The sequence below is a fragment of the Mytilus galloprovincialis genome, chromosome 1 (genome assembly GCF_965363235.1).
Source record: "Mytilus galloprovincialis chromosome 1, xbMytGall1.hap1.1, whole genome shotgun sequence".
NCBI classification, from domain to species: Eukaryota; Metazoa; Mollusca; class Bivalvia; order Mytilida; family Mytilidae; genus Mytilus; species Mytilus galloprovincialis.
This window is the reverse complement of record NC_134838.1, coordinates 87,366,201-87,379,675: the sequence shown is the minus strand read 5'-3', so window position 1 is coordinate 87,379,675 and position 13,475 is coordinate 87,366,201. Positions and strand designations below refer to the sequence as shown.

The 13,475-nt window shown below is 31.6% G+C and overlaps 1 long non-coding RNA gene across 2 annotated transcripts in view; it reads left to right on the top strand.

Moving 5' to 3' along the window:
- The window catches only part of LOC143043262 (uncharacterized), a 33,910-nt gene extending 20,812 nt beyond the window's left edge, over positions 1–13,098 (top strand). For both annotated transcript variants that reach the window (XR_012968281.1, XR_012968282.1), the window contains exons 4-5: positions 11,453–11,670; positions 12,764–13,098. This is a non-coding gene — a long non-coding RNA (uncharacterized LOC143043262). The remainder of the gene's footprint in view (positions 1–11,452; positions 11,671–12,763) is intronic.
- Positions 13,099–13,475: the final 377 nt, after the last annotated feature.

The window sequence follows — 13,475 nt, the reverse complement described above, 5'->3', positions numbered from 1 at the left end:
TCATTCTGAGAATATTTTTTTACTCAGCAAAAAAAAGTTTTATGGCGCCGGGGCCATAATCTTTAATATGTATTCCCATGTTTCTTTTGTTTGTAAGGCATTTTTCTATGAAGTTTATCTTCCCATGTTGCATCTGCTGCCAAAATATTGTTCTTTTATCTTCCTTAGATAAAGAATGAACAATGGTAATTTTGAGTATTGTGATATATTTCGTTTACAATGTCCCTTTCAAATTCCACATTTACTGATACAACTTTTATGAGTAGTATATAAGGAACCATTAGTTTAAAAAAGTACTCAAATGTCTCATTTTCATTCAAATTTTAAAATACTCCTTATTATATGTAGCAAGTGCAGTAAATGATTTGTTAAGCAATTCGACTAAAATAACAAGACTAACGTTTCACACAAACATGAGAAAAACATTTTTTTTCACAATTGAGAACAATTAGGCCAAGTCTTTTCAAGCAAAGAATGGTATCTATGTGGAAACAGAAGTTAATCCCAGAGAAGGTTTATGACATGTATTATATTTGTAGCATCATCAAAAGATTCTTGATTGATATTTCTACAAAAAGATAAAATACATCTTTTCTGCTGTATGCAAGGATTCGGGAATAAACGACTCGTTTACGTTATTTCAAAAATACGATCAGTTATTTACGGATATGTGCTGTTGTACGGATTTGTTCAGCAATACAATGAAACCTGTTTGGTAAGCAAAAACGTGGTTTTATAGACAGATTAGTTTCAAGTAAACTTCGATTTACGTATTTACTCTCTAGAAAAATCTTAAATTAATCTCTCATTAGACAGAATTTTGTTTGATATATGTTGTCTCTTAAGCATGTTGACTGTATCTCTAAATGCGATTTATTTGTTGAAATAATCGAAATTATTATTCAATTACCTCAGCAAAAAGCACTTAAAGTAATGTGGTTATGTATGTTTATTCACAATATTTTTGTCTTGTAATATTAAATCTTATAAAGTATGTTTGAAGTCAAGAAAAATTAATAATTAAAAATATACCCCTTATTTTTCTGATAATCATATTCTTAAGTCTGAAACAACTCAATGCCTTTTTCATTTGCTTATTGGTAAACTATAGCATAAGAAAAAATATGGTATCATAATGACTTCAAAATCGGGCACTATAATGAAAAAAAAATTTTTTTTACTTCATTTATTTTGACTAAAACTTTAATAGTGTTTGGTTCCAACAACATAGGTCACATACTGTGGATTAATTTATATTCGTTGGTACCGATTTTCGTGGATATTTAATTTCGCGGATGGAGGAAATCTGCATATCTTCCTATAGAAAGTTAGTAATTCGTTGGATATTTAAATTCGTGGTTCCGCTGTTACCAAGAATGTACGAAAATTGGTATTCAACAAATAGCATTGAAACCACAGTATAAGGAAGACCACTATTTTTGGTTACGATGTATACCTGACTGTTGTGAATGTGATATCTGTCAAGTTTTACTTTTATAAATTGTGACTTGGATGGAGAGCTGTCTCTTTCGCACTCATACCACATCTTCCTATATCTATCTTAAAGTAATGAAATTTTGTAATTTTGTATTTTATGAGATTTTGTATAAGTTTTTTTTTAGTTTTAAATATATTTTAAAATGGAATGAATGTACAATTTTCCCTAAGTTATAGAGTTACAAGTTTTTTTAGTTTAATTAGGTCTTTCCAATTTTCTGTGGAAAGACCTATTGTATTTGTTCTGTTTTTATTATTATTATTATTTTCTTCCGCCTAATTTTGTTCTAGCGTATCATTTTTGTTTCGCAATATGTCGCTTAGATATTTTGTATATAGTATCATACAGTTAATGCGATTTTTATTTTCACCCATTGTTTACAGAACAAGTTTCTTTGTAAGAATAATCTCCCCGAACAATATTTTTCTTGTCACACCATCTTCTCCATAACCGCAAAAGAAAGCGACAAATTTATTTTATCAAATTGCTCGTTATATCCTTCGCATGATTTTTCCTATTTAGACCGAAGCGATATGAACACTCCATATGAGAGTTATTGCCCCTAATGCATTTGATATGCATTTCTATCTTGTAAACCATAAGTGATAGAGACCTAAGATCTTTTGATTTGAGGCCCCCTTGGTCCAAAACAAAGGAAAATTAGGACAAGGTCAAAGGTCAAGGTCATATTCTAAATTTAGATTTTGGCTTATTTTCACTTATTTTTAAAAACCTTATAAGACATCGACAAAAATTATTTTACAAAATTTTTATTTGCGACATGTCGTAACATGAAACTTTTGAGTTCAAGGATAAACTGAACGTTAAAGGGAGTTTTCTCCCCTCTTGTTTGTAAAAATACACGTATGATGATATAACTCATTACCCAAACATAATGGTCTTTTGATTTGAGGTCCTTGGTTTATGACCTTGAAATTATTCTCGAGGTCATAGCTTAATTTTGACATTCTAGATTTTGACCTTTGCTTTAACCTCATATGTATACATGATAAAGCCATGAGACTGTTGGCAATAGGTTTCAAACCATTTAACCTTGAAAAATACAATCGGAAGTGACATTGTTTAAACCGGAAGTAACTATTTTTTTAACTTGATTAGTATAAAAGTATATAGAACCAGATATTTTTGGAATCAGTGTCAAGTAAATATTTAAATAGTATCGGAAGTAACATTTTTCAAACCGGAACGGGATGTAACAAATTATCTCCCTTATTTATACAAATTGTATAAAAACCATATCTTTTTGGAATCAGCGTACAATAAGATATCATTTGACGATTGTAATGACATTTAAAACCTAATTTGACTACTTTTATAATAAAATACATGGTTTTTGTATTTCTTTTCTTTTTATAAACTAGTCATACTTATGCAGAGGCACTAATGACACTGACATATTAACATATCTATATAACTTTCCATTTATATGTAGAAACATTCCAGCAGCGCCTGCATACGGAGTACATATATTTCCTAATTGATGCGATATTCCCGGGTTCGTATTTCCTATCATGTTTTCTTTGATAAGAAGCTATTAAACCAAGAGTTCCAAATTATGAAGTTGGAATCAGCCCTTTGTAAATTGTACGGATACTGTCACGAGAAGGTTGACCGTATTGGAATATCCGTTTCACAGATGATAGCGGATTTGTTCCTTATAGTGTAACTACTATCCCGTTCCCTTTTAACGATATGACTTACCAAATAAGATTTATTACCGGGTTGTTATAACATGAGCAACATGATAGGTGCCACATGTAAAGCAGGATCTGAAAAACCCTTACTTAATACCTGAGAACAACCCCAGTTTCTGTTGGGGTTCGTTTTTAGTCATTCCTTTTCCATGTTGTGTGTTTTGTACTATTGTTTGTCTGTTTGACTTTTTGTTTTTATTTTCGATTTTGAGTTTGAATGTCCTTATGAAATCTTTTATCCCACTTGTATAAGAGATTTGTTTTAGTAGAATGGTATACCCAACGTTTTCTTCAGATCAAAATTGAGCTCACAAATGTACATGACCGGTATATTGACTAACATTTACTTAAATATCATTATCTTAAAGCTATCTACATTGTAAAAAGATCAACAGAGAAAATAAAATAGGAGAGAAAATTGTTCTCTGCATATCGTTTGAAATTTAGATTCAAACACTTCATCAAGTGTGTAACAATATCTATCTACTCGAAGAAAAAAGTTGAGAAATATAGATTCTACACCTTCAACAAGTGTAGTACGATATTTCTCTAATCGAGACAGTACAAATTCAATATTTAAAGCGCGAGGCTTGCCGAGGTTTTTCAATAATTAAAATTTAACTGTAAAGAGTGGAGAAATATCGTAATTCACGAGTTGCAGTGGTGGAAGCTGTTTCTCTTATGATTTTTATCTCTCCTTTTCAAAGATTTAAGGAAAGTTGTGTACTTTTGATATGACGTCATTAAGCATGGTCACCTTTTTTCGTGACGCTACAATAAAAAAAATCTGAAGAAAGCAAGAAATTTTAACGTCACAATTAAATTTCAACCAATCATTTGCCAAAAACAGATTTTTCACTAGTGAGGAGAAATCTTTTTTCTCTCACCGGTCAGGAAATGTTAAAAAAGCGAAAACATTAGAGGAAGGATTTTTTCACAACGATCGAGAAATGTGAAACAGCAACGATATTTTTACAGTCGAGACGGTTTCAATTTCCCATTTAAAATATGACACCAAAAGAAATGAATTTGCGAGTATTGCATCATCAATTGCATGCTGTTATTATTTTCTCTGAAGAACTGTACATGTTATTCCTGAAGTTTGATGTATAAGTTTCAAGGGACATGACCATATAAAAAGACAGGACTGATTTGTCCTGAGATATGCATATATTTTTTCTTTTTACCCGAGTTTTAATTGTCTTAGAGCTTTTCAACAGTATAACTTGTTTTTTAGTATGCAATTATTGGTCAACCTTTTCCAATCCAATCAATATGAAAACTATAGTTTTCAATGGAAGTTTCTGTCGTGTAAATTAAATCTCAGAACTATGGTCTTAAGGGCCAGTCTGCCATAAAACCATGCAAAATCTCAAATTTTGTCCAAATTAGTAGTTACAACTTGCCAACATTATATATATTTCCAAAATCTATTGTATTTAGGAGTTAAGATAAAAAAAAATTTTTTTGTTAATTCACGCTATTTTCCATTTAACAGCCTTATTTGCATATTTGTGAATTATTAAAAAAAATGCAAAAAAAATCACCATATTTAGGTACTTTTTAAAGGTCTGGATAATTGATATATCTCTTAAAAATAACATTATCTTGTTATATTTTGCAAAGAACATCATAAAAAAGAAAGAAAAATGCATTTTAAGAATTTTTTTACCTTTTGGCAGGTTGCCAGAGAGGTTCGTGCAACAGATGTATTAGATAACTTGCATGTAGTACATGTACTCAGTAGGTGTTTTCTCTCAAGATCATATTTATTTTTTTTAACTTTTAGGATTTTTTTAAAGGTGCATATAAGTTCTAAGACAAGTAAAAAAATTTAGCCTGGCGAATAATTGGAAGTTAGTAAAAAATGCTCCCAAAATATCTATGAAATGCACCAATTGTAATAGTTTTTGCCCCTTAATATTTTAACTAAAACTGATCAAAGAATACTTATATTCAGGACAATAACTTAAGTTTAAGTGTATAGATCTTTATGGTTTTTTTTTTTTCAGAAGGTTCAATACCACAAAAGGAAGGTTGGGATCGATTTTGGGGATGATGGTCCCAACCGTTTAGGAATTGAGGGCCCAAAAGGGGCCCAAAACAAGCATTTTATAGTTTAAGGATAATAACTTGTGTATAAGTATTTCAATTGCTCTGATATTGTACCACAATGTTTAAAACCACAAGTAGAAGATTTGGATTCATTTAATGGGTTATGGGTTCAAAGTTAGAAATTAAGGGCCAAAAAGGGGCCAAAAACAAGCATTTTTTCTAGTTTCAAGACAATAACTTGTGTGTAACTGTATGGATCTCTCTACAATTGTACCACAATGCCCCATATAACAAAGGGGAGGCTGGGATTTAGTTTGGGATTAATTGCCCAAAATATGTAGGAATAAGGGGCCAAAAAGAAGCATGTTTCTAGTTTCCGAACAATAACTAAGGTTTAAGTTTATGGATCTCTCTGTAATTGTACTACAAGGTTCTATACTACAAAGGAAAGGATTGGATAGAGTTTAAGGGTTATTGCTTAAAGGGGGTTTAAAAGAGTTGGGGGGGGGGGGGATTTGATTACATTTATTTTAAGGGATTTCTTTTTTTTTTTTAACATTTTTCAAATTTCAAATTTTGAAAAGTTTAAAGAAGAAATCTTCAATTGCACAGTATTGTGCAATAGATTTGTTTGATCTTTGACCACATTTATTTTGTAACAAAAACCTTTATTTTGTCAAAAATTCAATCACAATTCAAATTCAGACAGCATCAAGCTTGAACATTGTGACCAAATTTAGTTTGCCCCAACTGTCACTGCGGTTGTATAAAGCTGCTCCCTACGGAGCACCTGGTTTTCACATACTTTCAATTGATGACAGTCTTTTAAAAAGCTTGTTATATGAAACAGAGTTGTGAACATACTTGTACTTCAAAATATCTTCTCTTTAAAACTTTTGATTGGAATGAAACCAATTATAGGGGCAATCACTCATTGAGTGTCTAGATTAGAAAGTTGTGTCTATTAGAGCGTATGTAAAAAAAATGTGGCCTTTTTTTTTTATCTACGAAAAAAGTTTATATGTGCATATATAATGTGCCATATAAAAGTTTTTGATTTATATCTCAGATTAAATCCAGATAAAAGAAAGACAGTTGAGGTGACCCTACTTCTTCAAAAATCGAAAGCTTTTCCAAAATTATCTTGAATGCCCCCCCCCCCCCCCTTCCCCCCTTCTCCAATGAGCATCTCTTTCCTGTGTGTTGATACTTTGAGATTTTGATTTTTTCTTTGGTATTTAGGGGTTCAATTTTGTTCCAGTCTGATATTTGTGTTTTGGTTTTGCTTGAACATTTTGTCTCGATATTTTTATGTAGTTTACACCATGACAAATTATAGATCAAGTTAAAATTTTATTCCATTACAATTAATTTGTAACGGGTTGGGGACTATGTATTGCAATGCATTACTCACAGAATGCTTGTTTTCATCAAAAACTTCTCAACTCTGATTCTGCAAAATTGTTTGATATTTAGTTAAAATAGATATTGATGACTTTATTATTTAAATGCTTTAAGATCTATCAAACTTTTACCCTTTTTAGCTCACCGGGCCCGGGCAACAAAAGGTCCCAAATAAGCATTTTTCTTGGTTTTTGCACAATAACTTTAGTATAAGCGAATAGAAATCTATGAAATTTTAACACAAGGTTTATGACCACAACAAGAAGGTTTGGATTGATTTTGGGAGTTTTGGTTCCAACAGTTTAGGAATTAGGGGCCAAAAGGGTCAAAAATTAAACTTTTTTGATTTCATCATAAATGAATTATTGGGGTTCTTTGATATGCCAAATCTAACAGTGTATTTAGATTTATAATTTTTGGTCCTGTTTTCAAATTGGTTTAATAAACATTAAGGTCCAAAGGGTCCAAAATTAAACTTAGTTTGATTTTAACAAACATTGAATTCTTGGGGTTCTTTGATATGCTGAATCTAAATATGTACTTTGATTTTTCATTATAGGCCCAGTTTTCAAGTTGGTCCAAATCGGGGTCCAAAATTAAACTTTGTTTGAATTCAACAACTAGAGGCTCTTAAGAGCCTGTGTCGCTCACCTTGGTTTATGTGCATATTAAACAAAGGAAACAGATGGATTCATCCCAAAATTGTGTTTTGGTGATGGTGATGTGTTTGTAGATCATACTTTACCGATCATTTTTGTTACTTACAATTTTCTCTATCTGTAATGAACTTGGCCCTTTAATTACAGAGGAAAAAACTTTGTAAAAACTTACCAAAATTTACCAAATTAATGAAAATGTTAAAAATGACTATAAAGGGCAATAACTCCTCAAGGGGTCAACTGACCATTTTGATAATGTTGACGTATTTGTAGATTTTAATTTGCTGAACATTATTGCTGTTTACAATTTATCTCTATCTATAATAGTATTCAAGATAATAACCAAATCGGCTAAATTTCTTTAAAAATTACCAATTGGGGGGCAGCAACCCAACAACAAGTTGTCCAATTCATCTGAAAATTTCCGGGCAGATAAATATTTACTAGATAAACAAGAACCCCTTGTAAAATTTGCTTTAAATACTTTGGTTTCAGAGTTATAAGCCAAAATCTACATGTTACCCCTATGTTCTATTTTTAGCCATGGCGGACATCTTTGTTGGTTGGCCGTGTCACCGCACACAGTTTTTAAACTAGATACCCTAATTATGATTTTGGCTAAGTTTCGTTAAATTTGGTACAGTAGTTTTAGAGGAGAAGATTTTTGTAAAATATAACAAAAATTTATGAAAAATTGGTAAAAAATTACTATTAAGGGCAATAACTCCTTAAGAGGTTAACTGACCATTTTGATCATTTGACTTATTTGTAGATCTTACTTTGCTGAACATAATTGCTGCTTACAGTTTATCTCTATCTATAATAATTTTTTAGATAATAACCGAAAACGAACAAAATTTCCTTAAAATTACCAATTCAGAGGCAACAACCCATTGTCTGATTCATCTGAAAATTTCAGGGTAGATAGATCTTGACCTAATAAACATTTTACCCCCCATGTCAGATTTGCTCTAAATGCTTTGGTTTCAGAGTTATAAGCCAAAATATACATTTTAACCCTATGTTCTATTTTTAGCCATGGCGGCCATCTTGATTATTTTGGCGGGTCACCGGACACAGATTTTACACTAGATACCCCAATGATGATTGTAGCCAAGTTTGGTTAAATTTGGCCCAGTAGTTTCAGAGAAGATTTTTGTAAAAGTTTACGGACGATGGACGACGGACGACGGACGACGGACGACTACGGACGACGGACGTCCGACGACTACGGACGACGGACGACGGACGCAAAGTGACGAGAAAAGCTCACTTGGCCCTTTGGGCCAGGTGAGCTAAAAATTGAATATATGGGGTTCTTCAATATGCTGAATCTAATCATGTTTTCAGATTTTTAATATTTGGGCCCGGTTATCAAATTGGTTCACATTGAGGTCTAAAGGTTCTAAAATTGAGCATTATTTGATTTCATCAAAAATTGAATTCTTCGGGTTCTATGACATGCTGAATCTAACCATGTATTTAGATTTTGGATATTGGACCATAATAGGTAAATGTTCTTAGACCACACTCATTCTGTGTCAGAAACCTATGTTGTGTCAACTATTTAATCACAATCCAAATTCAGAGCTGTATCAAGCTTAAATATTGTGTCCATACTTGCACCAACTGTTCAGGCTTCGACCTCTGCGGTCGTATAAAGCTGCGCCCTGAGGAGTATCTGGTTATCACATGTGATTATGAAATAAATTTTATTGCAATTTGAAATATTTGTGTATGTCTCAGCTGGTAGTAATAGGCCAGCTGTATTTTACATGTCTTATTCCCAAGCCTCAAATTGCTAGTGATTACATTCTAGGAGGAAACTTAACATTACTGTTATGTCCACTGTTCTCCCAGAATTGACATAGGGATTACTAACTGGTTAATGTCAGCGTCACAAAATTTCAGTTGCAGTTTTATCAGAAACTATTAGGAGTAGTCTCTTTATATTTGGCATAAAGCTTTATCACAATATACAAAATATAGCACTTTTCTAGGTAAGAGGCACAATACTATGAAATTCACAAAACTGTTAAATCTTCCTCTTTTCTGGAAATAGATAACATGAATGTACAAGGCTGCGCAGTTTGTACAATTTTGTCTACATTTTCATACTATTTTAGAAAAGAAAATAAATACCCCGATTTCATCTGAAGGAGACGTGCTTAGAATTTTTAGTACTTTTACGATAGTTTTTTTGTCTAAATTGCAAGGGGTTGCATTCATGTTGAGTCTCTATCTTTTATATATTAAACAGTTTTATGAATCATTATCAAATACAACATGTTTTAAAAATTTAAGACTGAACTCAATTGTGGCCACTTTGAATTTAGACAAAAAGTGTCTAAAAAGTAGAATATTATAAAATGCTAAAATTGTGAAGAACTCATGATGATGATATTACCTGATGAGTGTGCATAGTATTGTAAATAAAACAGCCCATTTTTAAGTTACTAAAGTAATTTTCTTTTGAATAAGTTTATATTTTAAACATATTGTAAAAATGCTCAGTTTAGGGGCAAAAAAGGCAAAAAAGGGGTCTTCCCGGGTTTACTCTTTTAGTATATTTTCTAATTTAAACTAAGTTAAACTTGGGTTATTCAATTAATATGACCAGTAAACATTAGTTCAGTCATTATTTTTCTTATATTTTGACTATCACATACTTTTGAAAAGTTTCTATTGAAACAGATAAAAAAATCAAAAATTCGACAAAATTGCCATCATGCCTATCTTTAATTATTATTTTATCGTAAGAAGGCATCATTTGCCGAGCACCATTTTCTTGCATTTTGTAGATAAATATATAAGCTTCATGAAATATTACATTTTATTGAAAATAAAACATGATCTTACAAGATTCAAGCCTTTAAAAATATACAAATTTTGCTGAATCGGCACTTTTTCAAAACCATGCAATTTCAACCTGTCAGTAGGGGTATTGAGAAATCTCACAACTTTTTGAATTATCATAATTTCCTTTCATTTTTAGTTGTTTGTTAAGATGTTTTTCATCATTAAGCTTTAATTTTTCTATAAAACAATAAAAATTCAGGTCAAAGCACCCTAAAATAGGCTTAAAATGGCCTTTTGTCAGTAGAGAAATGGACAATTATCGAATGTTCGGCATACACAAATAATGGTTGAATATTTTTTGAAAATATTTTGCACAAATAGTTATTACATATAAGGTATATAAAATACAAAATATCAGTCTGATTGGAATATTTTGGATTTGGACCATTTTGCATGGTTTTATCACAGACTGGCTCTTAACAAGAAGATGCAGCATAAAAACATCTGTACCTGTAACGTTATGCCTTCAATTTAAAAAATCATGATGGCTCATCGAAATTTGGGGATTGATACACTCATTGTTTTTTTAAAAGCATGTCGAGGTATATATTTTGATTTTCTTTTTATTCAGCGTTGATCGCTAAGAACTTTCGAAGATGTACGCATTGTACATATTGAAATATTCAAACGTAATTTTAAAGAAACATATGGCTGAACCCAACGAAGAGAATACACAACCGAACACTTTTTCATATACTTTGTGACCACCTACTTTGAATTTTTGGACACAATTCATCAGAACTTGTTTTATGGTAATCTTTGGAATTGGTTACACAGGAAGTGATTTTTTTCCAGCGGTGACGATCATTAGCTCAATATAAATCGGCGAACATTTTTTGATACTTCGAATACTAAGAATTACAGTTAGCTACATGTACCTCATAATATTAGATGCAAGTTATAAGTGGTTATACATATTTAGTAGGTCTACAATAATTTTCTTAACGGAAACCTATTATATACAAAATTATTGCCGTGTTAGTACTCCATATTTTCATATATTTTTATCAATGCGTGTTGAAACTTTAAAAAACAAATAACACGTTTAATGATTACCCTAGTGTCTATTACTTTCACTTGGTGGATGTACTCAAAATTGAACAAAATTAAACTTACTTTTGGTCCTTATTTAAAAACGTTGTCCAGGACAGAGAGGTAAGCTGTAATGAATGTAATGCATAACATTTTTTTATTCATTTATGATATTTTTTTTTTAAATCGTAAACTTATAACTTGACTATTTATATTTTTCTCTATTTCAGTCTGAATTATTGCCATTGTATCCGCTGGCTGCAGCATTTACATTCAATGTATCTTTTTTCATAACGGACTGGGGAGTTTCGGGAGTAGAACCATTACTAACAAGTCGATACATTAAAAGAACTAGTCCTCGATATGAGCGGTTTAAAACAATGTACATCCCAAAGAGAACTCAAGATGTGAATACGCATTATGTCCATGCAAAACCTGGATACAAAAGGTATGTTTCATGAATTAAATCGGCGAACACATTTAATGTAAGATCAGAAGAAGGGGACGAAAGATGCGATATTCAAGTTCACTAGTCTTAAACCAGTTGACTATCTACTGCAAAACAAAGACAAAATGACCAAAAAACACACAATGGTACACAAAACACAACCAACACAGAAAACTAAATATTGAGCAATACGAACGCTACCAGAAAATATGGGGTGATTTAATGTGTTTCTCGAGGATTATTAAATCATAATCCACATGTCGCATCATTCATTTTTCCTGTCTTACATGTGGTCATTATCTGAGGCAGAATAAATATATCTATGTTTTATGTACTTATATGTAAAATTCAATGTGATAGATGCGTTTTCAAACACTGTGCACTGTCATGGCGATTGTAAAAATAAACTGATAATCAGATGTAATAACATTGAGGGTACCAATTTTCCTGCACCAGATGCGCATTTCGACAATACATGTCTCTTCAGTGAAGCTCGTGGCCAAATATTTGAAATCCAAAGTTTAAATAAAAGATGAAGAGCTATAATCCAAAAGGTCCAAAAAGTATAGCCAATCAGAGCTTTGCATGAGGGAGATACATTCCTAGATTTATAATATTTTCTTATATTTTGTAACAGCAAATTTTAATTACACAACAAATCAGTATTTTCATGCCAGTACCTAAGTACTGGCTACTGGGCTGGTGATACCCTCGGGGACTAACAGTCCACCAGCAGAGGCATCGACCCAGTGGTAGTAATAAAATGATGGATCTTAATTATTAATTTTTAGTAGAATTAGCGCGAATAAATGAATAAGATAGACATAGTTAACTGACTAAGAGTTTATCATTGCGATGGACATTTCAGTTTTCGTTATGAAATCATTGTTAACAACATCGAATATACATTGACGACTCATGTTATGTTTGGTGCGACACAAGAAGTAAGAGATGGATTTTTATCGTAAATTTAAGCATGTCTTTATGAAGATGAAAATGTTATAGGAAGCCCAATTCCTTGTCTGAATAGCATTAATAAATTAATAAGTAATAATTATAATAAATTTTTTTCGTTATGTTTTTTTCCTTTCAGAATTCTCCTCACATCCCACAATGTTGTTTTACATCACTATAGAAAATGTCCACATGATCGGAAGTGGATATATTGCATGTATTTAACTCCAACTATAGATAAGAAGATGTTTAAATTGATGTCAAAGTTGCTCATGAATGTGATGGCCGTAAAAAATCTAATTGGTATCCTCTGATGTTTAGTATGCAGAAGGGTTATTAATAAATTCGTTGGTTAACTGTTTAAAATGATGCCTATACATTTGAACAGACCTGGGCATGCTGCAAATTATATATGAGGGTTTCGTATTAACATTTGTCATATATATTGAAATAAAACCGAAGAGTAAACTTTAACATCGACTCGATTCTTATTTATACATTGCAAAAGAGAGATTAAGTAAAATTAAAAGGACTTCTGGAATGAAGGATCCTTTGACTCTGAACTCCGTTTTAATTTATGCAAGCTTCTTTAGAATTTTTTTTCCTCAAAATGGGTCCTAAAATTCGGGCATGACGCAATTTATTGAATGAAGTCATTGTTTGGAAATCATGAAATGCAACTATAAAAAAAAGAACTCAATGAAATACCATACAAAACACACAAAAAATACAATAAACAAAATATTTTTAAAACAAAAGCACGCAAATATTGTAAGGTAACCGACGTGCTTCGGATGAGTAATTTAGCAGTTCTTTTAAAGCTTGTAAAACAAGACAAAAGTAGAACTGAA